A 12,162-nucleotide genomic window follows, 5' to 3' on the forward strand; every position below is an offset into this window, starting at 1 on the left:
ATGCTCCAAATTGCCAAATGTTCAGATTAAATGAAAGCTCTTGACTCCCTCTATCTTTTTAATAAAGCAACTAGGGTTGAAACACTCTCTAAACAGATCAAACCTAAGAGAGAAGGTGAGTAGGGAGAGAGAGAGGTCGAACCTAGGGTTTGGAATCAAAAGAATATGAAAAAGACTGATCAAATCCCGCTGCTGTGTATTTAAACTGGACAGGCTCGCTCGAGCGAATACTTTGTCGCTCGAGCGACCAGACACAGAGAATCTACGCTCGAGCCAAGGAAGCCTTGCTCGAGCCAACAACCCAAAAGCTCGCTCGAGCGAAAGAAAGCTCGATCGAGCGAAGAACTCAAACCCTCAGGTCTGAAACCAGACTCACGCTCGAGCGAAGGAACTATTGCTCGAGCGAAGAACAAACTAACTCGCTCGAGCGAAGAAAAGCTCGCTCGAGCCAAGAATACAAAGCTTCAGGTCCAACCCAGACGAAAACTCTCGCTCGAGCTACCAAACCCCGGCTCGAGCGAAGAACCAAAACAACATCTCGCTCGAGCGACAAACTCCTCGCTCGAGCGAATAACCAAAATTCTGGACAACAACACTTGGTTTCTAAACCCAACCAACCTGAACAAACCTGCCCAACACATCCTATAATTCCAAATGAGAAAATAAGGAACAACAACAACAACAATTATACAATGACAGAATCTACGGAACAGACTGGATACAATAATCAAATGGGAAAAGACCGGGGTCGCTATAACCTCCCCCCCTTCAAAGAATTTCGTCCCCGAAATTAGGCACAAATTTGAAAACAGATTTTTCTCAATACCCAAAGATAGTATATAACAATAATAAACAACTTGACCCAATACTGGTCACTTCATCTCTTTATCAAGAGGCATCCCACAATATATATAAAATAACATATATTTCAACCTGCACCACTATTATGCATTATTCCTTTCAATGTTAACAATTTCCATATCATATTCAATTGCATGATATATATAACACATCCAACAATGTAATCAACATATACAATGTTACACTAATCTTCTATAATGAAACAAGTTTCAAGATACACCCATTTACCAAAACATACTCAATGTTTTACAACTTAAGACATATGTAAAGCTCTTAAGTTCAACAATATAACAGAATCTAATTATAAGATTACAAATCAACAAACATGTCCGGATATTTCTCGCGGACTTCCAATTCACGTTCCCAAGTGGCTTCCTCCACTCCGTGGTGTTTCCACAAAACTTTGACCAAAGGGATGGTCTTGCCTCGCAAAACTTGATCCCGCCTATCCAAGACTCGAATCGGTCTCTCCTCATATGAAACATCTTCATCAACTACTAAATCGGTCCAATCCAACACATGTGATGGATCCGGCTCATACTTCCGAAGCATACTCACATGAAACACGTCATGTACTCCGGACAACTGCGGCGGCAAAGCTAAACGATAAGCAGCCTCGCCAATCCTCTCAAGGATCTCAAACGGACCAATGAACCGAGGGGACAACTTCCCACTCTTCCCAAACCTCATCAAACCCCGTCTAGGTGATATCTTCAGAAAGACATGATCACCCACCTCAAACACCAAAGGTCTCCTCCTACGGTCGGCATACGATTTCTGACGACTCTGTGCTGTAACAAGCCTCTTACGGATAAGCTCAACTTTCTCCGTCGTTTCCCTCACCAACTCTGGACCCAACAGAGGTGCATCACCCACCTCAGCCCAACACACAGGAGATCTACACGGTCGGCCATACAAGGCCTCAAATGGTGCCATACCGATACTAGACTGGAAACTGTTGTTGTAGGCAAACTCCACCAACGGCAAGTGCCTCTCCCACGACCCACTAAAGTCTAGAACACAACCCCGAAGCATATTCTCAAGTATCTGAATAGTACGCTCGGACTGTCCGTCAGTCTGAGGATGATAAGCCGTGCTAAAGGTCAACTTAGTGCCTAAGGCACTCTGCAAACTCTGTCACAACCTGGCAGTAAAACGAGGATCTCTATCTGAGACGATCGTCACTGGGACCCCGTGCAATCTCACTATGTCCCGAATATACAAGTCGGCAAGATGATTTACCGAATCACTCACGCGCATAGAAATAAAGTGCGCCGACTTAGTCAACCGGTCTACAACCACCCAAATAGCATCACTACCCCGCTGAGTCCTCGGAAGACCTACAACGAAGTCCATAGTGACATGCTCCCACTTCCACTCGGCAATAGGCAAGGGTTGCAATAAACCCGCTAGCCTCTGATGCTCGGCCTTCACTTGCTGGCAAGTAAGGCACTTAGATACGAAAGCTGCCACATCTCTCTTCATACCCCGCCACCAAAACTGGCGACCCAAATCCCGATACATCTTAGTGCCTCCCGGATGCACCGCAAGGCGTGAATGATGAAACTCTCGGAGTACCTCCTCTCGGCAAGACTCCGGCACAAACAGACGGTCTCGGTATCTCACACTCAGGTCGGAAAACACCGTCAAACCCTTCTCAACCTTCCCACTGGAAATCTTCTCACGGAGAGATTCTACCTCAAAGTCACCTCTCTGAGCCTCTAACACTCGAATCACAAGTGAAGGCTGTGCAATAACAGAAAACAAGGCCGCAGCCTCAACGGATTCGCCCAGAAGTAAATCAAACTCCCCAAGTGCACCCAACATCTCCCATTCTCGGATGGCAATACTAGCTATGTCACCAACAGGTTTCCTGCTAAGGGCATCGGCCACCACATTGGCCTTTCCCGGATGATAATGCAACTCAAAGTCATAATCCTCTATAAATTCCATCCACCTCCTCTGCCTCAAGTTCAAGTCTTTCTGTGTAAACAAATACTTCAGACTCTTATGATCCGAGAACACCTCGAACCTCTCACCATAAAGATAATGCCTCCAAATCTTCAAGGAAAATATCACAGCTGCTAACTCTAGATCATGCGTAGGGTAATTCTGCTCGTGAATTTTCAACTGACGTGAGCCATAGGCAACTACTTTCCCCTCTTGCATTAACACACAACCCAGACCCTCTCGTGAGGCGTCACAATAGACTGCATAACCCAACCCTCTCTCTGGAATAATCAATACTGGAGCGGTAGTCAGTCTAACTTTCAACTCCTGAAACGACTTTTCACAAGTCTCACTCCATACAAATTTGACTCCCTTCCGAGTCAGCCTAGTTAACGGTGATGCTAACCTAGAGAAATCTTTCACAAACCGACGGTCATACCCAGCTAATCCCAGAAAACTGCGGATCTCAAATACACTCTTAGGCTGTGCCCAATCCTGCACTGCCTCTACCTTGGATGTATCAACAGACACTCCTTCACCGGATACCACATGGCCTAAGAATTTGACTTCTCTCAGCCAGAACTCACACTTCCCAAACTTGGCATACAGCCTATGGGCTCTAAGTAACTCAAGCACCACCCTCAAGTGTGCCTCGTGCTCCTCCTCAGAAGGCGAATAGATAAGGATGTCGTCCACAAAAACGACTACAAACCGATCCAAGAATTTTCAGAAAATCCGGTTCATCAAGTCCATAAAGACTGCCGGTGCATTGGTGAGTCCGAATGGCATCACCAGAAACTCATAATGGCCATACCGCGTACGGAATGCCGTCTTCGAAATATCCTCTTCCCTGACCCTCAACTGGTGGTAACCCGATCTCAAGTCTATCTTAGAGAAACAACGGGAACCCTTCAATTGGTCAAACAGGTCATCTATACGGGGCATAGGGTACTTATTCTTGACCGTAGCCCGATTCAACTTCCGGTAATCTATACAAAGTCTCAAAGCACCTCCTTTCTTTTTAACAAAGAGGGCCGGTGCTCCCCACGGCGAAACACTAGGATGTATAAAACCCTTGTCTAATAACTCCTGGAGTTGAATCTTCAACTCAACTAACTCGGCTGGGGCAAAACGATAAGGTGCCATAGAAATCGGTGCTGTGCCTGGCACTAGGTCAATGGAGAACTCAATCTCCCGATGCGGTGGCAAACCAACAAGATCCTCAGGAAAGACGTCCGAGTACTCACAAACCACCCTTGGCAACACAATCTGTGTCTCCTCATCCTCACTAATCGAAAGGTTAGCAAGTAAACTACTAAGCTCACTCCGTCTTCGTGGAACATACCCCGGTGGCAACACATCACCAACCCGGTCCCCCAAAAAATGAAAATACTCTCCGCTCAAGGTACAACAAGTGACCCTCTGGCGGTAGCAATCAATAACTGCCCGGTATGACGATAACCAGTCCATACCCAAAATAACATCGAAACCCCTCATAGGCATAACGACAAAGGAAAATGGGATTCTATGATAATCAACCTCTATATCACAACCCCTAACACCTTGAGCTTGATTCTCAGCTCTGAGAATGCCTACTGACTCCCTGAATGCCCCTGCTATCTCTCGGGCTAGAGCGCCCATAGCCTGCTGGCCTACCGGCTCGGCCACATTGGCCTGGCCAATTCCCTCTTGAACTGCCGGAATCTCTTCTGGCACAGGCAACTCCTGCCTACCCGGCCTACCACGCCTACCGCGTCCTCGTCCTCGTCCTGACATCCTAATAAAGGAAACAAAGACATTAGCACATTAATAAATGTGCCGAAGCTAAACACTCGCGTCCTAATACAATGGACAACAATAATTCATTCCACGTAAGCACATAATCACATAAGCACCTACGAATTTCATTCCCGGATAATGATAGTCCCAATGCGTTACTATAGTTCCGGTTGGAAGCAGCAGTGATCAAGTGCCTTTCCAACAAGACTACTAGAAACTCAAGGGTACAATCAACATCCTAGAAACTACATTCCATACCCACATAATCACATAAACATGTTATCACATAAGCATATAACATTACACTAAGTCTCTATCAAACGAGACGAACCCAATGTGATACTAATCACTTCCCACGTACCCAAAGTATTCAAACCCGGTACGCTCTGATACCAAGTTGTAACGCCCTCAAAATTAACCCATTATATATCATTGACATGCATTATTTAAAGAAGACATTTTATTAATTCATTCATCAGAGTATTACTAAATAATCGAATAAAATGCCCTACAGGCTTACATCTTTCCAAGCCAACACTTGGATACAAAAATACGAGTTCTAACTCAATACAAGAAAAGCCCTAGGCTTGAGTGTTTACATGTACTAACAAATAAAAGCAAACAACAGAAAAATAGTCTTCAGAATCCAAGTCCTTCCAAACTAAGTCCTTGGAGGTAGCTTATCCCCTGAACCTGAAAATGATGTTCCCATAAAGGGTGAGCCACAGCCCAGTAGAAATATACTAAACCACATATAAGCAATGAATAAAGCAATAGCATTCAACAGATGGTTAACCAGGATAATCAATTACTTCATTTTACAGTCTCATGACACTATTGTCTAAGATACGTTTTACTTCCCAGTTTTATTAACATGGCTCAGAACCTGGCCAAACTTACAACAGTGAATTAAATATATCGTATTCACATCCTTCCAATATCAACAAACAAATGAGACTCAAGCTCAAATAAATCAAAACACTTCATACTTCCAGATTGATACACATTTTAGTGCTGTATCAATAAAACACTTATATATAAATAAGCACACATAAAAGTGATGCTAATGGAGTCCATCCCCTATCTCCTCCCAAACAAAATCCGGTTTAGAGGTCCATCCCCTATCTTCCCCTAAACCGTGGAGTACATCCCCTATCTCCTCCCACACACAAAACAATGTATGCAAATGCAATGCTCAATCAATACAAGTAATTTCTATCAATGCAATAGTCAAAATTTATGACTTAACCAATGTGATTAGTTTCAGTTAATCCTAATCCACATGCATTGTCTACAACAATCACGACTATCCTCCACCGATAGCCCAAAATAGTTATTTCTAAACTGAAAATAACTATGTCCACAATTCAATAGACTAATGATTTCAAATTATCCAATTACGCCATTTAATCAATGAATTCCCCAATTCCATGAATTTAACCATCTTTTCCCAATTCCATGAATTACTTATACAAATCAATTCAATAATTCAACTAGGGTTTTTCCCAAAATTTACCAAAGTATTCCCAACATATTAAAATACCAAAACTTAGAACATAACCTATAAATTGGAGTAGGAAATCCCTACCTCAGAGAAAACAACCCAAATGGTGAAGACAGAGATGAGTGCCCAAAGACCAAAATGCTCCAAATTGCCAAATGTTCAGATTAAATGAAAGCTCTTGACTCCCTCTATCTTTTTAATAAAGCAACTAGGGTTGAAACACTCTCTAAACAGATCAAACCTAAGAGAGAAGGTGAGTAGGGAGAGAGAGAGGTCGAACCTAGGGTTTGGAATCAAAAGAATATGAAAAAGACTGATCAAATCCCGCTGCTGTGTATTTAAACTGGACAGGCTCGCTCGAGCGAATACTTTGTCGCTCGAGCGACCAGACACAGAGAATCTACGCTCGAGCCAAGGAAGCCTTGCTCGAGCCAACAACCCAAAAGCTCGCTCGAGCGAAAGAAAGCTCGATCGAGCGAAGAACTCAAACCCTCAGGTCTGAAACCAGACTCACGCTCGAGTGAAGGAACTATTGCTCGAGCGAAGAACAAACTAACTCGCTCGAGCGAAGAAAAGCTCGCTCGAGCCAAGAATGCAAAGCTTCAGGTCCAACCCAGACGCAAACTCTCGCTCGAGCTACCAAACCCCGGCTCGAGCGAAGAACCAAAACAACATCTCGCTCGAGCGACAAACTCCTCGCTCGAGCGAATAACCAAAATTCTGGACAACAACACTTGGTTTCTAAACCCAACCAACCTGAACAAACCTGCCCAACACATCCTATAATTCCAAATGAGAAAATAAGGAACAACAACAACAACAATTATACAATGACAGAATCTACGGAACAGACCGGATACAATAATCAAATGGGAAAAGACCGGGGTCGCTATATTAAAGAACAGTTAATTCAAGCTCTAGAAGCCGAAGAAATTTCTACTGAAGAAGACATTCCTTCTGAAGACCAAATTAATCAGTTATATTCTACTTCCTCCAGTGAAGATGAACCAGAAGAATCCTGTCCCTGTAGTACCAATCAGGAACAAATTTCAGAAATTAATTATTGTAAATCAATTGTTGCAATGAATGGTTTACACCTAGGTGAACCTAGCAGTATTAATGTTTTAACCGATACCCAAAAGGATATGCTTGCCGTAGCAGATCAAATCCAGGATCCAGAAATAAAAATAAAGTATTTAAAAATGTGTTATGAACATCAACAGACCCAACAGGAAACCCCTCCTATACCAGATTATTCTTACAACCTTCAACATGTAATAAACAGAATTCAGACTAAATCTGTGGTTCAACAACCAACTACTCTTCAGGATTTAAAAATGGAAATTAACATTTTAAAAACAGAAGTAAAACACTTGCAAACCGCCAGTGAAGCTGCAACCAAAGATATCAAATACCTTCATACCCAACTATCTAAACAGAAGCAAAAGGTAGATCAAGAACCTACCAGACCAGAAGAAAAGGTTGAAGAAAAATCTGAGTCTTCTACTCCGTATTTGTTACTCGTTAACCAGGTAACTTTCCAGAAATGGTATATTAAAATCTCTTTCATGATTAAACCGGATTTTATCATTAAAGATGCTATTGCCTTAGTTGATAGTGGAGCTGATATGAACTGTATCCAAGAAGGTATAGTTCCAACCAGGTATTTTGAAAAGACTACTCAAAGTCTAACCAGTGCCAGTGGAAATTCTCTCCAGATCAGGTATAAAATTCCAGAAGCCTATATTTGTAATCAAGATCTTTGTCTTCCAACATCTTTTGTTTTAGTCAGAAATCTTGCTACAAATATCATCTTAGGCACTCCTTTTTTATGTCTTTTGATGCCTATCTAGAAAATTGACTCAACAGGAATGTACTCTCAACTACAAGGAAAATCAGTAATTTTTGAATTTATCACTCAACCGTATACTAAAGAATTAGATCAAATTCGTGATTTAATTTCTGTAAAACAAAATCAGATAAATTTAATCCAAAAGGAAGTTCAATTTTTAACAACAGAACAACGGTTACAACAACCTGCTTTTCAACATAAAATTAAATTAATTGAAAAAGAATTTCAAACAGAATTTTGTGGTAATGTTCCTAATGCTTTTTGGAATCGCAAAAAGTATACTGTAACTTTACCATATGAACCGGATTTTGATGAAAAATATATTCCAACTAGAGCTCGTCCTAGTCAAATGAAAAAGGAATATATGGAATTGTGTAAAACAGAAATTCAAAGTCTTCTTGACAAAAAACTAATCTGACCAAGTCACTCCCCGTGGAGTTGTACCGCTTTTTATGTTAATAAAAATGCAGAATTAGAACGAGGTGTTCCTCGCCTTGTGATTAATTATAAACCGTTAAATGACAAATTAAAATGGATTCGATATCCAATTCCGAATAAAAAAGATCTTTTAGATCGTCTCCAGGATGCTATAATTTTTTCAAAATTTGACCTTAAATCAGGATATTGGCAAATTGAAATTGTAGACCAGGATCGCTACAAAACGGCTTTTACAGTACCCTTTGGGCATTATGAATGGAATGTTATGCCATTTGGCTTGAAAAATGCCCCATCAGAATTTCAGCATATCATGAATGATATTTTTAATCCGTATACTGAATTTACTTTATCTTATATTGATGATGTTTTAATTTTCTCTTCATCAATTGACCAGCATAATAAATAAAAAAGGAAGTTTAATAAAAAAGTAAATTGAATAAAAATGGAAGTTGAATAAAAATAAAAATGAAAGTTGCATAAAATAAAAAATAGAAGTTCATTCCAGAAACCACTATACGTTAACGATGTATTTGGAAATTAAATAAAAAAGGAAGTTGAATAGAAAAGTAACTTAAGAAAATTGGAAGTTAATTAAAAATAAAAATGGAAGCTGCAGAAAATAAAAAATGGAAATTCATTGAAGAAGCCCCCATACCTTAACGATCTATTTGGAAATTAAATAAAAAATGAAGTTTAATAGAAAAGTAAATTGAATAAAAAAGGAAGTTGAATAAAAATAGAAGTGAAAGTTACAGAAAATTAAAAATGGAAGTTCATTCAAGAAACCACTATACCTTAACGATCTATTTGAAATTAAATAAAAAAGGAAGTTTAATAGAAAAGTAAATTGAATAAAACTGGAAGTTGAATAAAAATAGAAATGAAAGTTGCAGAAAATTAAAAATGGAAGTTCATTCAAGAAACCACTATACCTTAACGATCTATTTGGAAATTAAATAAAAAAGGATGTTTAAGAAAAAAGTAAACTGAATAAAAGTGGAAGTTGAATAAAAATAAAAATGAAAGTTGCATAAAATAAAAATTGGAAATTCATTCTAGAAACCACTATACGTTAACGATCTATTGGGAAATTAAATAAAAAAGGAAGTTGAACAGAAAAGTAACTTGAAGAAAAATGGAAGTTAATTAAAAATAAAAATGGGAGTTGCAAAAAATTAAAAAAGGTAATTCATTCAAGAAACCACTATACCTTAACGATCTATTTGGAAATTAAATAAAAAATGAATTTTAATGGAAAATTAAATTGAATAAAAATGAAAATTCAATGAAAATAAAAACGAAAGTTGCATAAAATTAAAAATAGAAGTTCAATCCAGAAACCACTATACCTTAACGATCTATTTGGAAATTAAATAAAAAAGGAAGTTGAGTAGAAAAGAAACTTGATTGAAAAAGGAAGTTAAACAAAAGTAAAAATGGAAGTTGCGGAAAATTAAAAATGGAAGTTCATTCAAGAAACCACTATAACTTAACGATATATTTGGAAATTAAATAAAAAAGGAAGTTGAATAGAAAAATAACTTGAATAAAAATGGAAGTTGAATAAAAATAAAAGTGAAAGTTGCATAAAATTAAAAATGGAAGTTCAATCCAGAAACCACTATACCTTAACGATCTATTTAGAAATTAAATAAAAAAGGAAGTTTAACAGAAAAGAAACTTGAATAAAAAAAGAAGTTGAATAGAAATAAAAATGGAAGTTGCAGAAAATTAAAAATAGTAATTCATCCAAGAAACCACTATACCATAACGATCTATTTGGAAATTAAATAAAAAAACGAAGTTTAATAGAAAAGTAAATTGAATAAAAATGGAAGCTGAATAAAAATAACAATGGAAGTTGCATAAAATTAAAAATGGAAGTTCGTTCCAGAAACCACTATACGTTAACGATCTATTTGAAAATTAAATAAAAAAGGAAGTTGAATAGAAAAGTAACTTGAAGAAAATTGGAAGTTAATTAAAAATAAAAATGGAAGTTGCAGAAAATAAAAAATGGAAGTTCATTCAAGAAACCACCATACCTTAACGATCTATTTGGAAATTAAATAAAAAAGGAAGTTTAATAGAAAAGTAAATTGAATAAAAATGGAAGTTGAATAAAAATAGAAATGAAAGTTGATGAAAATTAAAAATGGAAGTTCATTCAAAAAACCACTATACCATAACGTTCTATTTGGAAATTAAATAAAAAATAAAGTTTAATAGAAAAGTAAATTGAATAAAACTGGAAGTTGAATAAAAACAGAAATGAAAGTTGCAGAAAATTAAAAATGGAATTTCATTCAAGAAACCACTATACCTTAACGATCTATTTGGAAATTAAATAAAAAAGGAAGTTTAATAGAAAAGTAAATTGAATAAAACTGGAAGTTGAATAAAAATAGAAATGAAAGTTGCAGAAAATTAAAAATGGAAGTTCATTCAGGAAACCACTATACTTTAACGATCTATTTGGAAATTAAATAAAAAAAGAAGTTTAATGGAAAATTAAATTGAATAAAAATGAAAATTCAATGAAAATAAAAATCAAAGTTGCATAAAATTAAAAATAGAAGTTCAATCCAGAAACCACTATACCTTAACGATCTATTTGGAAATTAAATAAAAAAGGAAGTTGAGTAGAAAAGAAAGTTGATTGAAAAAGGACGTTAAATAAAAGTAAAAAAGGAAGTTGCCGAAAATTAAAAATGAAAGTTCATTCAAGAAACCACTGTAACTTAACGATATATTTGGAAATTAAATAAAAAAGGAAGTTGAATAGAAAAATAACTTGAATAAAAATGGAAGTTGAATAAAAATAAAAGTGAAAGTTGCATAAAATTAAAAATGGAAGTTCAATTCAGAAACCACTATACCTTAACGATCTATTTAGAAATTAAATAAAAAAGGAAGTTTAATAGAAAAGAAACTTGAATAAAAAAAGAAGCTGAATAGAAATAAAAATGGAAGTTGCAGAAAATTAAAAATAGTAATTCATCCAAGAAACCACTATACCATAATGATCTATTTGGAAATTAAATAAAAAAACGTAGTTTAATAGAAATGTAAATTGAATAAAAATGAAAGCTGAATAAAAATAAAAATGGAAGTTGCATAAAATTAAAAATGAAAGTTCGTTCTAGAAACCACTATACGTTAACGATCTATTTGAAAATTAAATTAGAAAAGGAAGTTGAATAGAAAAGTAACTTGAAGAAAATTGGAAGTTAATTAAAAATAAAAATGGAAGTTGCAGAAAATAAAAAATGAAAATTCATTCAAGAAACCACCATACCTTAACGATCTATTTGGAAATTAAATAAAAAAGGAAGTTTAATAGAAAAGTAAATTGAATAAAAATGGAAGTTGAATAAAAATAGAAATGAAAGTTGCAGAAAATTAAAAATGGAAGTTCATTCAAAAAACCACTATACCATAACGATCTATTTGGAAATTAAACAAAAAAGAAAGTTTAATAGAAAACTAAATTGAATAAAACTGGAAGTTGAATAAAAACAGAAATGAAAGTTGCAGAAAATTAAAAATGGAATTTCATTCAATAAACCACTTTACCTTAACGATCTATTTGGAAATTAAATAAAGAAGGAAGTTTAATAGAAAAGTAAATTGAATAAAACTGGAAGTTGAATAAAAATAGAAATGAAAGTTGCAGAAAATTAAAAATGGAAGTTCATTCAAGAAACCACTATACCTTAATGATCTATTTGGAAATTAAATAAAAAAGGATGTTTAAGAAAAAAGTAAATTGAATAAA

This window comes from Camellia sinensis, chromosome 2, assembly GCF_055761805.1.
Source record: "Camellia sinensis isolate YWXY chromosome 2, ASM5576180v1, whole genome shotgun sequence".
Classification (NCBI taxonomy): Eukaryota; Viridiplantae; Streptophyta; class Magnoliopsida; order Ericales; family Theaceae; genus Camellia; species Camellia sinensis.